At 40.1% G+C, this 15,443-nt stretch overlaps 1 protein-coding gene across 6 annotated transcripts in view; it reads left to right on the plus strand.

The window, feature by feature from the left end:
- The first annotated feature begins 266 nt into the window (after positions 1–266).
- gramd1bb (GRAM domain containing 1Bb) overlaps positions 267–15,443 on the plus strand; it is a 109,934-nt gene continuing 94,757 nt past the window's right edge. For 4 of the 6 annotated variants that reach the window (XM_047593807.1, XM_047593808.1, XM_047593810.1 and 1 more), the window contains exon 1: positions 267–711. The gene's annotated coding sequence lies outside the window, so the exon portion shown is untranslated. The remainder of the gene's footprint in view (positions 712–15,443) is intronic. The other 2 variants (XM_047593811.1, XM_047593812.1) reach the window with 2 other exon arrangements.

Raw genomic sequence — 15,443 nt, forward strand, 5'->3', positions numbered from 1 at the left:
CCGGTATCTTTGAGAACATGTGGATAGTGTGATATAACACAGAAACACAGCTGCATTGTATAAGAGGAGGAAGTTGACCAATCAGATTGTAGAGTTACTCCGAAGAAACTGACAGGAGGATTTTTGTGTCTCTTGTATTTTTTTTTGTGTGTGTGTTTGTTTGTTCATGTGAGTCATTTGCATATGTCTGTGTGCATAGTACAGTGTGTTTGTGACTGTAGGTGCTGGAGCCGCCGTGGATAAGAAGGCATGCCAGAGTGAGTGAGTGAGCGAGCGAGTGAGCGAGCGAGTGAGCGAATGTACAAGCAGGATCAGGAAGGGGAGAGAAAGGGAGCATAGAAGGACACAGAAGAAACACAGAGAGAGCGATAGGGAGAGGGAAAGAGAGGGAGAGAGAGAAAGAGAGAGGGTTTGTGCAAGAGCAAGCCGCGATTCCCCAAGAAAAGGGAGGTGCATACTTCCATCTCCTCATGGGGGATTTAAACTGCCTCAGCTTGGCTTCTGTCTGATAGAGGATTCCCCGGCTCGTGGAGTACGCCGCTCTCCTCTAATGTAGCACAGGACTTTGTTGTGAAGCCATAGAGGCGCACAGGAAGGAGGGAGAGGGACACTTGCGCCTACTTCCTTTGTAACCAACCTGCTTGACAGATGGCACTGGCATGGTGATCTTTGACTCTCACCCAGGGACCGGTCCTCGCTTCACTCACTGAGGTAACATATGCCTGCTCCTCTCCACAGCCTTTGGCAACACAAGCTGCATGCTCTCACATGCATTCCACTGTATGCTTTGAATGTGCTTGAATGAATGTGCACGAATGAATATGACAGCTCAATGTGCATGCAAGTGTGTCTGAAATGTTAGTTCCCAGGCAGCACCAGGGGGGAATCAGTGGACGGGAAGTGTTGCAGCTCTATCACCACCACATCAGCAACTAGTCAGAGTGAAGTTATGGTTTAGTTGGTGTATCACTTATCTTTATCAGCATTGTTTGTGCTTCGTTTGATGTATGAGCTGTGTAACGGGGTTGCCATGGAAGAAAGGCAGCGACATGCTGCCAGCACTTTTTTCTCCTGAGTCTGCAAGCACCTGCACTTTTTTTTTTTTCTTTCATAGCCAGCCACCAGTCGTAGATAGCACTGATGCTGATGTTCTCTGTGTCCCAGCTGGTTGTAGCAGACTCACAAATCATGGTGGCACCAACTGCAACAGAAGCAGGCGTCGCGTTTGAGTTAACGGGCAGTGTTTTGTGTGATATGGAGTGTTGCAGGTATTGCATTTGCGCTGTGATGCTTGGAGAGTTTGAACAGCTTGAGATCTGAGGGGGTTTGATTCCAGATCAAACACCATTATGGTTTCTTCTTTCAAAATGGAAAGCATCTGCAGTTGTACCTCATTATTGTGCATTAACATTTGAAGAACTGAGGTAATAGATAATAAAAGAACAGCTAAAACATATGTATTCATTGTAGTGGTGACAGACACTCAGCTAGATCAGTACAAACAGGTACACTAATCATCACTAAATTATTACACTTACTACAAAAAAAAACGACCTCAAAGTGCATCTTAACTGAGGCATTTTGATCTTACTCCCAAGTTTCTCCTCTAATTGGAAGTCTCTGTAACTCATGATTAAAATCAGACTGACTGACTTGTTGGCCACTCGCCAGCCTTTCTTATAAAACCAATACCCTCAACACAATGTGCTAGCTTCTCCCGAGCAGCCAACACCGTTGGGAATGTATTGTTTAATTTCCTTAGAAAAATAGGTGACAGTCTGTGTAATATCTAGTGAAAAGCTGAAATGTTTGAATGTGGGGAAGTTTGCATCAGAAACAATGGCTGAGCTCTGAGCTCGGTCTCTGTAATAATTCACTCCTGTCCTGGCTATCGCTCCCTCTCCGTCTCTCCCTCTGTTGCACACACGCACACGCACAGTCTGTCTCCTGTCCTCTAACTCATGATGTCATGGTGCGTTGATGTTCAGAGTCGTCCTGAACACAGATTGTGCTTAATAGACAACTCTCTGACACTATGAAATTAATATCCTAGCTTTCTAACAGAACAAACTTGCAAACTGAGCATCCACCTGCACGATCGCTGCCATATATACAATGTCAGCTAGATCTATGAAGTTGAGAAGCAAATTCCAAATTGGATCTACGGTTTAAATACAAATTAGTTTCACGCAGTCGAGGACCCCGATGTAACAAAAAGTTAATTACAAACACAGCCTAAGGGAATCATACTAGCTTGATACCATATGAACGCATTAAAAACTAGAATTAAAAAAATACAGCCTCAGCACAGTTGAAATCATTCTGATTGGAAATTACAGCTTAACTGTTTACATGAAAGTGTAAGAACATGATCTGATGAAATGTGATGCTCATGTTTACATGCCCCAATACATCAATCGGAATAGAACTTTTTTTTCATGAGTAATGTCGTTCTACTCGCTGTGGAGCCTTGCTGCAACTATAAAAAGAAAAGAAAAAGATTTTTTCCCCTTAACTTTACTGACAACACTGAGTTAAATTGATGATGATGACCAAGGCAGCACTGCACACATCAATTCTAACTTCGTTACTGCCATTTAGCTTCAACCTTCCTTCTGTCCTTCCTGTCCATCCTTCCTCAGCTGATGTTAACCTCCCGTGAGGCAAATGACTGGATAAGACTGATCAGTGAGTTTATATGATTATTAAGAACTACCATGTCCCAGTCTGAAGGATTATCAATGTGTCACAGTCTGACTTAGGTGGTTGCAGAGGCACTTTTTTATTCTGATTATTAGCAGAATACTGGCCTGATGTAGCCAGCCTCAGTTCTTACCTGAACATGAGTCTGGTAACACACCATTTGGTGTCATTATGGAGAAAAACACGTCTGCATGCAAATTGTCAATCTTACAAACGATCAGAGCCATTTAAGCCATTGTTCTAAACAAATTCTACTCCATGGTGATCAGGTGATTGCCGTGTGTGTGACTAATTTGCTATTACTATTCTGTCTATCACCACACAAAGAGCTTGATTGGCCCGGACAATCTTTGTAGGTCATAATCTTTACTCAACAGAGGGACATGTGATGGGCTGCGAAATTTGTGCTGGCTTTCAGGCTAGTGGAAAACTTCTGCCACATTCATTTCACTTGAGAACGTCAAGAACACTGAACTCTGCACACAGAGATTTACACTTCAGGCATAACATTATGACCACCTTCCTAACATTGTGTAGGTCTCCCTTTTGACTCCAAAGCAGTTGTAACTCTTCAGAGAATGGACTTGGGTCTTCTGAGGGAGTCCTGTGGTGTCTGGAAACAGAATCTCGTTAGTGGGGGTCCTATAGGTTGAGGGGAGGGTCCTCTGTGGATCATCTCACAGATACTTGATAACTTTGGGATCTAGTGAATTTGGAGGCCAGGTCAACACCTTGTGCTGTTCTTCATGTTTTCTGAGTTGTTCCTAAAGCATTTTTGTGTGTATGTCAGGCTGCATCCTGCTGGGGATGGCTGCTGCCATCAAGGAGTGTCATTACTGTAGTGTGGGGGTGTCTGGTCTGGTCTAGGTGGATGGTACATGTCTAAGTAACATCCACATGAATGAATACCAGGTACAAAAGTTTCCCAGCAGAACATTGTGTTGTCCCAAGATGGTCACTGTTATTCACTTCACCTGTCACTGGTTGTAATGTTGTGGCTGTTGTAGAGTAGGAAGTTGACGAATTCTACAACACTGTTTACTGATATATATCAGATAATAAAAGATAATAGAGCCCTCTGAGTCAAATAGCAGCGAGACCATTTGCATTCATGAGTACTAGTAACACTATACTTTCAGCTAATTAAATATTTAGCAGACATGGCAACCCAGATGTCAGACACTATTCGGTCATGGCAGCTTTAGGGTCACATATAGCAGTTCAGATCAGTGTTTGCTGACATTTTACACATTATTTTGCACTGTGCAAAAATGGTCGGGCAAATGTTTTCCCAGTCTCAAACCTATGTGATTTCCCCTTTGTAATGAGATGTGCACAGGTGCATAGTTCAGATGGCGGAGTTCTATCTCTGTCAGTTTAATGTGTTTATTTTTAGCATTCATTGACCCCCGCTCAGAATGAAGATTGATGTTGGATTCCCTCCCAGTGTGGCAGGGTCACCCTCCTGCTCTCTGGTGCCCACACGAAAAGTCACACCATTAGCTACAGATTACAGACACTACTGGGGTTTCCTCTCTCCCAGACATTGTAAGAAAGCAGGTCATTCATAGCTGTTGCAGTGCTTGTAACTTACAACCTCATTCTTACACTATTTTTAAGATTTTTTTAAATTTTTTTTTATCTTATTGTATTTTTTTGACTCATACTCTTATGTCTATGTCTGGTCACATTTATGTTCTCTGTTATCTTGAGACACTTGGACAAAACAATTTCCCTGCGTGTACAATAAAGTGATCTTGAATCTGGAATCTTGAATGGTTTGACCAGCTGCAGCCTACCTGACAGATCTGTGAGACCCTGAGTGTGATGAGATGAATGAATAAAATAAATCAAGTCTGCGGGAAAGCACGGGTTCGCAGTCGTACTTTACAAGGGATCTTTTGATTATTATTTGGCACACACACACACACACATTTGAGTCCATTACAAATGAAGCCTCAGTCACAAACAAAAAAATAGGGAGAAAGAGAAGAAAATATTTCCATGAGTTAATGTTGACGACTTAACTTAGAAGACAAGAGGGAAGTAGTAGCTGTGTCTCCATGTGTTCCACTGCTCTGCTACAGTGGTCCCAGATCAGTCTCTGTGAGGTCGTCTTCTACTCTGTTTCATCGAACAGACGTAATTTGAACTTGAACTGAGGTGGATTTTTTTTACCCTGGTTACTGATTTATTGCTACCTCTCATGGCTCCTTGTCCTCACCGCCTTACTGTGAGCAGCTGCATATCATTATCTTGACACTGTGTGCCATCTGGAGAGCATTTCCCTTTGTCTGAACGTTTAAATGCAGGGGCATGCCTTTTGTGGCTGCATCCCATAGTTGCTTCGCTCTAAATCCTTCTCCTTCACAACAAGTGCCATAGCATTCATTTAATAAAATCCAACAGGATCAGGAGGTGTGTGTTGAAACTGTATCCCCTCGTAAGCCTCATGTATTCCCCGACTAATCACCTTCTCATAATAAATATGAAACACTCGGAGGGTCAGCATTGCTGGCATGTTTTACCGGTATTAACGAGTGCTGCCATAAGCCAGATTGACTTATGTTGTAGGGTGACATGCTGAGTTATATATTGTCTGCTTTTTAATTAGTACCAACTCTTTCAACACAATGGATTGACTTCCTTTAATGCTGAATTGTTTCACCTTCAATGTTTCTCTTTCAGGGTTCATGTAAGAACTTGATTTTTTTCGGAATTGAATTGCATGAACAATGAAGTTCCTTTCAACACTGTTTAACTATGTCACAGATTAAAGTTGTATTGATTGCCAACAGATATGTATGTGTAAGAGGTTACTGCCATGTTGTCATCCAAGTCTTACAGTAGTTTTTATTCTCTTATTTGAGGCTTCTGATCCAGACTTTTCTTTCTTGAGTGTTGCAGCTTTTTGATCTGAGTGAAGACAGAGGTTTCCTCACACACAGAAGGAGTAGTGTCTCTCATTTGTTCCACACTACTATGCAATTTTTCATATCTTACATACCAAAGTAATGTACCACATGTGTGAAATATAATGCTAAATGCCAGTCATTTTTGTTTTCCTTCACTTTTACAAGTGACTTTATTTAGCTGCCTTGCTCTGCTCTGTGCTCGATATCTAATAGAACAGAAATCATAACATTTGAATGATAATTTAGCTAATGCAAGGAAACTGCTCACTGTGCTGGTGGGAAATTAACGAGCAAGTGGCAAGCAAAACGAACTTCCTACATGTCACACCAGAGAGAGGATGAGATGAAAACAAAAAGCGCGGTGGGAGAGGGGGTGGGGAGGGGGGCACAGCACACGCTATAATTAGCGTCATGACGATGCCTGTATGGGAGGAATATGTTTTTCTTTTTGTGTACTACAAAATGCATTTGTCTCCAAAAACTCATTTAACAACAGCAATTTGCGAAAGCTGTTCCTGCACTCATTTTGCACATCAGGTGGAATTATGTTTCGCAAATAACAAACGCACGCCCAAACAATACCGTTGTGTGTTTGGACGATTAACATAATGCAAAATTAACACTATTCTCCAGTGACCTTTGGACAACTCACCCAGTAGTTAAGCTAAATTAGATTTAGATGCAAGATTTGTAGAATGCCTCCTTTACAGTCCAAAATGTAAAATTAACCTAATTAACGGTTGCCGTGGGATTAACACAACATCGGTGTGACGTGCCAAATATTCATACTTCACTACTATTGGTGAAGGAAGAAAAGGAAGAGAGAGATCGAGAGTTGTATAATGGAACATGAAGTTCTATTAATGGCCATTTGAGGCTTGCTCTTAAATCACATTAAACACCCCATGGACCTGCAACATGGTATGCAGATGGACATGTGGACATAAATATGTTCACAGCCTGGTTAAAAAATAATTTTGGTCTCTATAAGAAAATACCTCTCCATCCATTTAGATAGTCCAGAAACAAATCAGGGCTTTAACGTTACTCTAAAGCCCGCCTCAGAAATTTATTTGGCCTGGTCTTGGCCAGAGTCTTGGCCAGAGCATAGTCAGTTCGTAAAAACGTTATCTGACTCATAATTGCCTTAAAATTATGCATAATTAAAGGAATGGCTTAGATGTCCCCTGTCACCCTTTACCTCCTCTCTTTACTTTTTGTTTTTTAATTGCCTTTGAGTTAGCTGGAATTGTGCACAGCCGAGATGTCAGGATGTCTTTGGGTCACTGTCACCATTATTGAGCTTCATAATACAGAGTTTTCATCCATATTTACCTGCAACATGTCCCACAGCACTTTATCAGCATCAGTTTTTTAAGACTGAACATCTTTGCAAAGTTATTTCTTAGCTGTTTTGGCTTAAAATTAATGGTTGTGAGTGAAACAAATGTTTGATAGATTGGTGCGGCTTTGTACAGCTCCTGCTTTTTAAAATATCACGGGAAATAAAAATAATATATAGCCTTTCAACAGTTGAATAACCCCATGAGTCCATCTGCATTTTATTTGAAGAGAAACAAAATTGGTTGAAAACGCCACGAAACGGTAAACAAGCACAGATCAAAATCAAAAAGGTGCTTTGCAGACATGATGCACTTGTTGTTGTGTTCTCTCTGCAAACAGATGTTTTCCCCTTTTAAGTGATTTCATCCCTCTAGAGACCTCACCACTTCTCTTCTGTGTTGTACATGTAGACAGGCCTCTGAGGTTGCTGTCTGACAGATATTAAAGTCTGATTCTTTTGATGCTTTTAGCAGCATTGGGGGCTCACATAAATCATTAGGTTGTCTGTGATCATTTACGCTTTGAATGTCATCATTTGAATAGAATGAGACACAAAGCAAAGTTGCAGATTTAAACATTTTAAATATCCAAATAATCCAGCACCAGGTGTCTTCTGTGAGTCTAGCTGTCTAGCTCTATCCAGGTATGAAATCCCTCAAGAATACTGCTGAAATATTACGACAGGACCCTTTCCTATTACTGCTTGAGCCATGTCTTTTTTTTTCCTTTTCTTTTTTTTTATTCTCGACCAACTTGTCTCCTCCTTTCCTTTGTTTGATGTGCTAAGAAAAATTCTTTGTCAAGGGTGAACTTTGATTATTGAAATGGACCTCGGTGTACATTTTGGTCATGTCCATACAGCTTGTCCTAAAAACGAGAGCCAATAATGTCATGTTAGCTTGGGTCATATCCAGGAAGTAATTAGAAGTAACTGATAGAATCACAAAGCAGAATGCAAAGGTCACTGGGAGGTAGTAGACGGTGAAGACAGATGCAGGAGAGAGGATGTGCGCAGGATGTTTGAGAGCAGAGAAGCACAGACAGAGACGGACAGGACTTACAGGAGATTTTATGTGGAGCTTGGAGAACATCCTCACTGGCTAGTTACCAGCACAAGGCGTCATCAATTTAACAAAATGGTTTTCAGAATGGCATTGTTTGCCACAATGAGCCCTGACACTGTGCATTAAAATGTGGCAAACTTAGCTGCTGAGCAAAACAACAGTCTATGTCTAAGACTACTTTTCCTATTTGATTTGTAACAGATGTATGAGGAAAGGTCCCATTTATTCCTCACTGGATGTGTTTATATGGACTTGACTATCCTGGTCCCAGGGATGCTTTTAGTATGTTTAGTAAGTCAGAGACATGCATTTTGTCCTGGTTTGTGAAAGCTTCCGACTACCATCACAAGCATGGCAAGTGTCTTACTTCTGATGATGAAGCATTTTGTGCTGTAATAGTAGTGATTTTGTAACAATGCTTTCTAGAACTACTTCATTTTAAAACCCAACATACAGTACAAGGCTCCACAGTCTGTAGTGAGAGCAAGGTACTGTCCTTGAAACAATTCATTTTCAGTACCTCTGGTTTCTCAAAAGTTGGTTTTGCAGAAAAACGTGCAAAAAAACATTCAAGAGATTCAAGAGAAGATCAAGAGTTTCACAAGATGACGAAAGCCTGCGTCTCCAACCCCAACAGCTGAATCAGTGGGATATGTACTGTATTAGGGAGACATTAGGGAAGGGTACCCTTTTTGAGTACGCCTGCTAACTATTTGGCCATGATTCCTTCAGGCAGGGATACGGCTGGGTGGCGGCGCTGCAGGTGTGCAGTTATGTTGCAAGTGTTTCTGTTCGAGTAGGAAACGTAAAACAGGCACTTATTGAACTGTGGATGGCGTACTGAACAGTTCAATGTCATATTAAGAATTGTGGCATCATTTACTATCTCATTTGGTTTCATGCAAGGTAAATTAGCCTAAGAGCATAATATATTTGAACGTTTCGGAAAACAAGAAAAAAAACACCATTTTCAGCAAACACATTTTTATTGATATTGTAACAGTAAGTCCGCAAATGACTTAGGCAGGTATGCTATTAGGCTAACAATATGCACATTTGGTCTTAAACTGAAGCAACATCTTTGCTGAAACTTTTTTTTCTCTATTCTCCTAAGTGTCCTACACATCTACAGTGTCTACAGAGTTGTCGTCATCTATTTCATTATCATGATACTAGTACATTTTATAGTTTTCCCACTACGTCACTAGAAATCTGAAAACCCTACAGAAACACTTTTGAGTCAAGATAGTGCTGTGTTCTTAAAGCAGTAATAAAATGTACCCTAATTGAAAAACAATGGGACTAGTGTTTTGCATATTATTATTTGCATATGTTGATGTTTTTGCAGCAATACAAAATGACACACTATAACCTCAAAGCTGTACACCCTGCCGTACATGTGCCATGTTCACAGTTCAGTGTTGTAATCCCACTACAGTACATGAATGGTGCCAGGCTGATGGCAAAGGCAGACGGGAGTGTTGTCAACATGAAAGCGATACTAAATGCCAGCTATCACATAAATTAAAAGCAGAGTTTCATTTTCATTCCGTCTCCAAGAGGATGTACGGTGCTGACTACTGCGTGTGGACACCTTATTTCCATACAGTGGCTGTTATCAGAAGTTCCAATGTAGCAGAAGGCTTTTGGCAGATTAATTGAGCAGATATGTTTCCCATTTTCATTCCCACTGGGAAGCAAGGGTAATTATTTTCTCTCTCTGATTCGGGGAGAAGGCCTCTCTTTCGTTCCTCTTTTAAAACAATCATTTCTTTCAGCATGACAGCGATATGTTCATGGAAGTCACTGTATGAAAGAAGTAAACGTGTTAAGTCATTTATTTATGGAATGGCTTTTTGAAGTCAGTATTCCAAACATCATCAGGTTATATTTAGATTGAAGTCTGAATCTGGGTGAGAACTGCTGGAAATGTCAAATGTGCTGGGAAACTAAAATCTATTTTTGTTATCTTAATGTTTGTTAATATAACTTGTTATCAAGCTAGTTAAAATAACAAGAATTCTATAGTGTTAGCACACACCTGCTGGGACCATTTCTGTTAGCAGTTCACTAATGCTAGCATTAGCAAGGTGCAACTGCAATTTATTTTGACTGTGATATTCATTGGGATTCATCTGTGTTTGTTACAGCAACATATCGGTCATAAATTAGCCATATCCAAAAGCATTCAATGTTACCTGTTACTATGTTTTGCTCAAAATGTGATCACATTTGAGGCCATAAACTTAACCTGGTTTTTAAGGTAAGAAATCAAGTGAAAGGTGTCCTTATGATCGGACTCCTGTGTCAACAGTAAGGCACTTCACCAAATTGTCTTCACATTTCAAATCATGTCGACTCTTTTATACCGTCTGTAATGACAGGTCAGAATGATGACAGAAGACTTGATGTTTCATATTTTAAAGAGCCTGGGGACATTTCAGTGCAGTACAGAGGAGACTTTGAATGTTTTGCCACAGTGTTGTTCTGTGGATTTAAAAAAGATTTTTGCTGGTCATCTTTGACCACATCAATCCGTGTATCAGTTTTAATTGCACGTTTCATTTAAGTATCCAGCCCTTATTGACAATTAGTGGCACCAGTTTCTGGGTCTTACAGAAACAAGTCAAGCAAGTTTCTGATGACTTTCCTATTAAATCTTGATTTCCCACCAGTCTCTTAGAGCTGAAGAAGCTATTCGGATGATAGGAGAAATGTCCTCCAGAAAGTCCAGTTGCCTTTTTTAAAAGGAAACATAATTTTAAATGTAACTCGGATCACCTCATCGGCTATGACAGCAAGTTAATATCTACAAATTCCCTTGCCATCCCTGGCTGGGAACCTCTTTTTTCATTTCTTCTTCTTGAGCCTGATAAGTCTTTACACCTAGGCCTCTATCTACATCATTGCAATTAAAACTCAGATGATTACAGCTGGTCTCAATAGACACAGAAGGTAAATGTGACACAAAGAGGGCTGTGGGTACCATATAAAGCAAAATCTCGCTTTAGAGGGAAATGGTGGGGAACGGTGAATGGTCGCTTTAATGTCAAAATGTGTTTTTACACTGTATCCTGAGGTTTCATTGCTGTCACTGAAATGCAGTGGAAAGAATTGATCTCCTGAAATTTCATGTCTCATAAATCAATACCTCATTGTAGCCTTGATGTGTAGCTAGAGAGGTTCTTTAATTTGCCACATTAGGGTTGTATTGTACGTATTGATTCAAGAATAAAACTGACCAAGACACCCATTACTGTCAAAAAGCAAAAGCTATCTCCATTAACGACCGATGGGAAGTTGATGCGCCTCCAAGACCTTGAATATATTAAGCATTTTCTCCAGCTGCAGCTAGAAAGGTGTCTGTTTTTTTTCCAGCGCTAATTACCTACTTGTTGCCGTTTCCAGATGGCTATTCACCGCTGACGGCTGCTGCTTAATCACATGTCACAGCTTTTTTTCTTTGCACTGAATCTTGGAGGTAGATGGCACAAGCTCGCTTATAAATATCTGACTCCTGAAAGTATAAAGCATTAAAGGAAGTTAACTTCTGCATTCTCAACTTTCCTCAGCATGTAAAAAATAGAGCCTTTTAGTTTCTGGATGTGATAGTGGTTATGTCAGTGATCTGAGGGTCAGCTTGTAATAACGGTAAAAGATTTAAGCATTTTAATTCCTGTCTGCTCTAACTGGTGTGTGCGCTGAGTTAGAGAATAAATCATTCATTGACTTGCTTCGTGTGTTTGTTCATGTTAGCGTTCACAAGACCTCATTTGAAGCAAATAACTCAGTAACACAGTCGACTGCGTCAAACTTCTGCTGAATTCACACATCGCATAATTAGGCGAAGCAGCAAATTTAAATTGTCAACACTTGAGGGAGAATATTATGTAAGAAATGGATAGTTACACACTTTCATATTAGAGATGTGTCAGCCTTGCAATTTACTGGTGCTTCTTAGAAATTTTATTAAAAGGAGTTCTGGCTGAGTTGTCAGTGGCACGAGGTGCTACTTTCAAATTTATTATGTCAAATTTTATTCTTTAACCGAGGCTGAATTACAAACTGCCACCATAACAGCCACATGGCCATGATGTGTCTGAAGCTTTAACATCTGGAAAATATACACATTTTTTTTCCCAATGACATGATTACGTGTAAGTATTAAAAACTGTTTAGCGCGCTGCATACATTTATCTCTTGAGCTCATCTTTTGTTTTTCCTCTAAAGTGGGCACCTGATAGCTTTGTCCTGTCCTTCTCCCATGGTGGCAGTGGAGAATCACTACAACAGTTAAGACTCAAGACTTAACAGGTCACCTTGATGGTGTACACACTGCTTTGGTATTTATTTAACACAAACCAGGAAATTGTGCCTGTGAACTTATGGCTCTATATTATCAGTAGAATGATAATTTGTTTTGTGGTGTCATTTTAAATGCGTAGAAGCCTACCGTAGAGGTCTGTTGGTCCCCTGCTCCCCACCTGAAATCAACCTCCACCTGTCGACATGTCCCACTATGTCGATGACTAAGATCTGCCTACTCATCAGAAAGTTGGAGCGCACCCACTTCAACCGACAAAGTGAATCATATCAAACTGACGGGCGATAGAAAACCTGCTGCCCATGTCGCCCATGTCTAAATCCGCCTCTGCTTCCTCACTTCCTAGCTAATAATAGCTTGTGCTGTTTCTCCTCCAGACTGACGGATTCAAAGTTCTGCCACCTGCTGGTATGAGGAGTTATTTTCTCTCACTCAGGAACTGAACGTACCAGTTAACTGCTGGCTGTAGTTCAAATGCAATTAGTCGGTCCAGACACAGGCAACATCTCCGTCAGCCTTCATTTGTCTGTAAATTTGTTATACTATAAACACCACATACCATAACCAGCAGCTGCCTGTAAAGCTCAATTTAATGTCTTACAGCTTACAACACTATGCCTAGAAACCTTAATTTCCCATAGGCAAAAATACATTTAAAAGCAATCCTCGTATTTTTTTTCCATTATTTTTCTTTGTAACTCTATAGCAGTCATGTAGATTAATCTTCAAATTACCACCAATAACATAAGGTTTTATCAGTCATTTATGATAACAAACAAGCACAGAAAGTGCGATGTCTCCAGTCATGTCAAGAAGAAAAAAGGTCTGGAGGCTTTAAAAGTTCTGTGCACGTTATCTATTTGGGGGCTGTGCCTCTGAGCTCCAGGCTGTGCAGACACTACGGCAATCTCAAGTCCCCAACAATTAAAAATCTGTTTCTCTGATTCCAGAAGCAGCCCCAGCTTCTGTCCACCAGCAGACATTTATTAATCAGCGACTCTTTGTAGCTCTCACAGTGCCAGGTTTCTACGCAATCAGTGCCCGTTCCTTGATTCTTTTCAATCCATAATAATTTGGGTTGATAGATTTCTTTGAGTGAGTGTGTTCAGATCGGTGGTAAAAAAGTCTGCCTGTGCTTAAACGTCGCCTTAAATCAGTGTATTTCACACCTCTGTTGTTGAGGGAAATGATCTTCATCACAGTTATCACATGCAATGTTTTGTCTTCGTATAAAATCCTAATATATTTCAGTTACAAACTTGAGTTATAAATGTGCAAAATGCACATAGTCACAAGCCACAGTGACATATTGAGCAGCTTCGCATGTGAGTGTGAGATTTTCACTCCTTTCAATGAATATTTAGAGCGTTGTGGGAATAACAGCTCAGCTGCACATTTTGTTACCAAAAAAGGTTTTAACATCTCAACACTCTGAAAAGGACTGGAGCCTTGTTTTCATCAGCTTTTCAAAAGAGACTCAAATTTGCAAAAAGGCGATTATTCACTGTCTATCAGCTTTGTTCAACAATAACCAGCCCTGTTCCCAGAGGTGCTTCACTGTTGTGCAGAAAATAAGATACATGCTGTGTGTTTAATGCCCCAGTATACTAACATTTCCTGCTATAGGCACCCAGCACTTGGTTGCAGTGGTGTGTAGTTAAATTTCATCTGAGAATTGAAAAGACTGAGTGTGAAACCAATGTGGAGACAGATTAGCTTTGTCACTGAGTAGAAGAAAGAAGTTGTATAATTTGCTTTGTTACCCATTGAGTCACAGCTTGTTCATCTGTAACCATGACAGGTCATAAAATCTAAATGTAATTTTGCCATATCTCTGGGATTTATGATCTGCATTATGTTGTGTATGGGAATGAAACTACGGAAGAGTTGAGGCACAGCCTTTCGGGAAATACTTAGCCCATTTCTCATTTTGGGATGTGTTAAATTAGAGTTAGTCTTTGCTTAGTTTGGATGCTCAGTTGGGTTTGTTTTGGATGCCTACATTCACCATGAACAAATGTCTTACATTCATATGTTTGAGTCAACACGTGCAAGATCAGACTTATAATGAATGACAAAGCTGAAGAACTTTCAGAGGCGCCATCATGTCATTATTTTCACGTGAGTGCAAATACACACTGTGAATCTTTAATTACCACCCCTATTTTTAGCATTAAGAGAGACAAATTGTCTCTCCAGTGCTTCACTTGAGATGTTGCTTCTATTACCTATATAATTACCATTAATAATGCATGGCCGTTTAACTGAAGAGGTGACTGATTGTGTTATTTTGTATAATAAATCAATTCTTTTGAAAGAGCTGTTATTTGGGCCTGTAGAGCTGCACTGGAATACATATGTATTCATGTGTTAACGAAAAAACAAAACAAACCTCTCTGCATAAACAACTGTAACACAACTGAGTGACCCAGGCAGAATAATTGTTTAAATTATTTGTATATAATGAAAGCATAAATGTGGTTTATCACACCTGAGTTCAATGTCTGTAGCCACACCCAGGCACCAAAACGTCCTCAAATCTATCAGTCTGGAAAATGTTCTTAAGCCATTTTTTAAGTATTGGGACCCTGGTGAACCACAATGTGAGCGATTATCCACAACTGGTGAAAACATGGAACAAAAAAACTAAGACATCAGAAAGGGGGCCAACACTTTATCACACCACTACATGCCCCTTTTCCAGCAAACCAGAGACCTTGGCCAATCACTCTGAGAAAATGCCCACCCAGTGTAACAAAGCAAATTATTAATCTTGAGTACAATGTATTTAGACTTAAGGCCAATGCCTAAATTTAAAAAAAAAAAAAATGTAGTTGTACACTGTTAAATAGTGTATTAAATAGTGCATTATTGATTAAATGGACTCCATTACTGTTCATTACAATAGCCCAGAGGCATAGCTGAAAGGCCATTACATTTTGCAGATTTTGCACGAGTTTAGTGTGAGTTTGGGCCTCTGGTATTCATTGCATGATTAGAATTACTTATTAAACTGAAATAGATGCTCAAAAGGCAAGGAAAGGTCAAGAAATCTATATGGACAGTATGGTAATATCTAATGGTAAACTGCTG

The sequence above is a fragment of the Mugil cephalus genome, chromosome 9 (genome assembly GCF_022458985.1).
Source record: "Mugil cephalus isolate CIBA_MC_2020 chromosome 9, CIBA_Mcephalus_1.1, whole genome shotgun sequence".
Classification (NCBI taxonomy): Eukaryota; Metazoa; Chordata; class Actinopteri; order Mugiliformes; family Mugilidae; genus Mugil; species Mugil cephalus.